Below are 4267 nucleotides of genomic sequence, written 5' to 3'. Positions count from 1 at the left end.
TAAATAGTATGGATTTAATGTATAAAATAGACGCAAAAATCGTTGCTTTTTTGCAAATTAAAATCGACATATTTACCGTCGATTTTTATTGCTAAAAACATCAGCCCCTCGACCACTTTCCGCCTCCAAGTTCAGAAACACCATTTTACCCCAAAATTCCTCATCAACCCTCATTTTACCCCAAATTCACCAACCTTCATTCTCCGCTGCCGGCGTCACAGTTGTGCCGCTGTCACTCCGCTTGCTCGCGCCGCCGCCGTGCTCTATTGCTGTCGTGCCGCTGTCGCTCCCCACTGTCGCTCCTCTTGCTCGCGCCGCCTATCGCTCCACTGCTGCCGCGCCGTCGTTGCTCCTTCTCTCTGTTGCCGCCGTCGCTCTTCCTACCTTGGTCCTTCTCCACTCTCTCTCAATCAAGCTCACAAGAAGAACCAGGTATCGTTGTCTGACTGTTACTGAACTCTTCCCAAAGCGAAATTTAGTTTCATTTAGAAATCTCCTATTTCAGGTGTAAACTTGACCTAATTGTAATATCATGCTCTGTAAATTTGAAGAGAATATATAATATATGTTGCGAAATCGATAATTTAGGTTAGGTCAAGAGAGACCATAGCTTTTGCATCTCCTGAAGTATTGAGTCCTTTACTATTGAGCCTGAAATCAATAATTTGGATCAGCGAAGGTTTCAAATGCAGAGTTGTTAGTTAGAAAACATGGAACTCTTGTTTCTAGTTGCTGTAGAGTTGTACCCTACGACTCTACTTATTTGCTGCAGAGTTGGATAACAGAATAAAGAAGAAGAAGAGAAGTGTGTTCTGCTGCTACTAACTCTCACTCTATGGCTCTTTGAACACATTCATCACTATTCAACTTGACTACTATTTTTCTAAGTTTAGGGCAATCAATTTTTATTCTAGTCTAGTCTAGTCTTTATCATTTAAATTTGGAGGAAGAGATTACTCATTATTGTTAGTTAAGTTTTTACTCATTCAGACTGACTTCTTAATAATATAAATTATATATCTAATAGGATCGGATAAAGTTAGAGGATGGTCAAGTTAAGTTGCAATCCCGATTAGAACAAGAAGAAAAAGCTAAAGCTGCTTTGTTAGGAAGAATTCAACGGCTGACTAAACTGATTTTGGTCTCCACAAAAGCATCACATTCAACCAGATTTCCTAATAGGCCTGGTCCTCGTAGAAGACATTCCTTTGGAGAAGAGGAGGTATTTCTAGTTTTTGGGTTATCCTTGTTGTTTATCAGATGCAATAACACCAGGATCTTATACTCCGTTTACATATTTTCTCAACTTATAAAGACAGGGCAACTCTTTCCATGTTCCCTACATGTTTTTAATCATCAACTATGTTTATAGCTGGCATACTTCCATACAAGAGGCGGGATTTAATCTTGAATGAGGAAAATATTGATATGTTAATCTGGAGGGAAATGTTGAAACAACTGTTGATTCTTTGAAGGATGAAAAAAAGACAGAGAAACATGGACTACTAAACTGGTTGAAGTTACGTGTAAGTTGCCCATCGTTGTTTGCTGATAGCTTACATCTTCTTGAAAACTGTTCATTCATCCTTGAATTCTTTAACATGGACTACTAAATTTTTTATTTTTTAACATGGACTACTAATCTGTTCATTCATCCTCAAAACTCTTTCCAAACAAACCCCAGAATATCAAACTTTACATACCTTGAATTCGCAGATCCATAAAGGTACAAAATTTGTGTGTTTCATTGTTCTTTATATGTAAGACTTAAATTAGGAAAACTATTCAGCTTCACATAGTTGAATCTTGGAAGCTTCAATTGCTCTTTTTCCTTTCTGGTAATACTGGAAGAAGATATCGGTATAATTTTCTCTTTCTATTTCTATTTGAATGCTATATAGTGATTTAGAATCCATTTGTGAAGTTTGTTGAGAGTTCTTGATTGTTAAGTTCCTTGGTATGATGTTTCCAATGACTCTCTATTGCTTTTTTTCATCCATCGTTGATTTTATTGTTTATGTGAATAACTCTTGATTTGGGTGGCTTTCAGTTTTAGATATGGAGATTGAGAGAAGTGGAGAAAATAAAATTCTTGGACTGAGATTCACTTCAAGTCACAAGCGTTCAAAGAGGTATACATTCTGTTTCATATGCTTCAATTTTTAGCTTCTATTATTTGTTGCATGGATTGGTGTTCTTCACATACTTGTAAATGTTTACACATGACAACTTGCTTCTATTTTTTAATGTGTTTTCTGTTTCTACATGACAGTCTTCCTGTTAAGAAAGGAGTGGAGGAACATGATAATCAACTTGAGGCATTAGACTCAATGAAGCTGGTATAGTGAACCATTCATGATGCTGAAATAACAATTTTCTTTTTCTTTTTCATTTTTTACATAGAATTGAATTGTGTAAATGGTATATATGATTTGAGATAGAGAGTCAGTTAATCTGTTTGCATTTTGTTGAGACATTAATGATCCGTGACATCATTGGATATAGTCCCCCACATACAACAAATTCTGTTTGAGTAGCAGGACTTTTGTGACTCTTAACAAGTATGGGTTTGATTTGGTTACAGGATATGGGTCACCTCACAAAATGCACTAAAGCTAGAAATGAAGTCCACACTACTCTCAAGCAAGAGGTACAATACAATACCATAATTGTTATTAGTCATGACTCATGACTCATGACTTTACCTTTTTACTGCACTATATAGCCCATTTAGCCATGATCACTTTTGGTCTTTTCTTTGTATGCTACTTTTGGTCTTGTGTTGTGTTGTGCTTTCTCTTTTAATAAATAGTATTCATAATCCATATAGTATATAATAAAGAGAAGATAATGGGATAATATATTGATGCACACGCTGCCAATTGCAGCTTCTTTTGGCTGTGAATAGAGTAGTCCATGTTGTTAATTAATTAAGGAGAGATCGATGTGATGAATCAGAGTTCAGTCATGTCCTGCATTTATTATGTATTGGTCATGCCATAATTAAAACAAACACATAATGTATTTTTCTTTTTCACTTAGTTTGTTTACCCCTTCTAGCTCTCATCTTACACTACTTTACCACTTTAATTTAATTTCTCATGCTCTCTGCAATTGCTTCATATGAACTAAAAAAAGAAAGAAAGGAAAAAGACAATCTTAATTTATGTGGAATAATAATGAAAGATTCAATAATTAAAGTAGGAATCAAAGCAAAGAAAGAAAATAGAAGTTCTCTCATGATTCATATAATGTATGGCATATATCCTTGGAAATAGAAAAACATAAAAACAAAATGCATTTTATAATCAACAACAATGAATGTGCATGCTTGAAAATGATTAGAGATGAAACAAAGGTATATAATCGTTCAGCTAGGATAGAGGAATGGTAGTTACTACTGATGAGAGCATCTTTTGCTTTTTTACATGTTTCTCAGACTTTTTTCATTGATTCAAAGAGTAGCATATATAAACAGTGATATAGTGTTAGTGTGTTACATAGACTTATGTATATCATCATCAATAATATACATAGCAAAATTAATTTAATATATGTGTACTGAGTATTTGGAACTGAATGAATCTATCATTGCATTAGTGAAGCATTTTATGGAAAGCAAGAAGCCAGTTGCATCCATCTGCCGTGGCCAACAGATTTTAGCTACTGAAGATGTGCTCAAGGTACTCTTAGATCATGTTTGATATATTTCACATTTGTTTCTCAACGACCACTGAAGTTGAGCTGTGTAGGCGAAACGTGTGTAGTGTCTACATTGATTTTATTCTCAAATTAGCATGATGTAAACTGTTCACATTAATTTGTTGACGCTTTAAACACAACTAAATTTGGGCAGATATACTTTCTGCAACTTGTGTGTGCTTAATGGCATGTATATTGATTTTTAGCAATTCACAAATGGCACAGTTTGGTCGATTTTTATATTTAAATGTTTATTTGTCTTGTTATTTAATATTCTATATAAATTGTATTTCTATATTTAAAAGTTTATTTGCATTAATTGTTTACTATTTTTTAAATTAAAAAATAATTAAAAAATATAGCTATTAAAATCGACGACTGTGTTGTCGCTTTTTAAATTTAATATAACAATTAAATCGACGGCCACTCTGTCGATTTTATTGAATTAAATATCGACAAAAACGCCGTCGATTTTATATAATAATATCGACGGCAAGATTGTCAATTTTATTAAATCAAATATCGACACAAATAACGTCGATTTTAAATAATAATATCGACGCCG

General features: G+C 33.9%; 1 long non-coding RNA gene across 1 annotated transcript; it reads left to right on the top strand.

Annotated features, from left to right (window-relative positions):
* The first annotated feature begins 403 nt into the window (after positions 1–403).
* On the top strand, positions 404–3862 carry LOC127743195 (uncharacterized). Its single transcript, XR_008004557.1, has 5 exons — positions 404–432; positions 1028–1222; positions 1373–1526; positions 2051–2132; positions 3601–3862. It is a non-coding gene; the product is annotated as an uncharacterized LOC127743195 (long non-coding RNA).
* Positions 3863–4267: the final 405 nt, after the last annotated feature.

This window comes from Arachis duranensis, chromosome 10, assembly GCF_000817695.3.
Source record: "Arachis duranensis cultivar V14167 chromosome 10, aradu.V14167.gnm2.J7QH, whole genome shotgun sequence".
Classification (NCBI taxonomy): domain Eukaryota; kingdom Viridiplantae; phylum Streptophyta; class Magnoliopsida; order Fabales; family Fabaceae; genus Arachis; species Arachis duranensis.
Note: the sequence above shows the minus strand (reverse complement) of the source record. Positions and strands in the feature narration are given on the sequence as shown.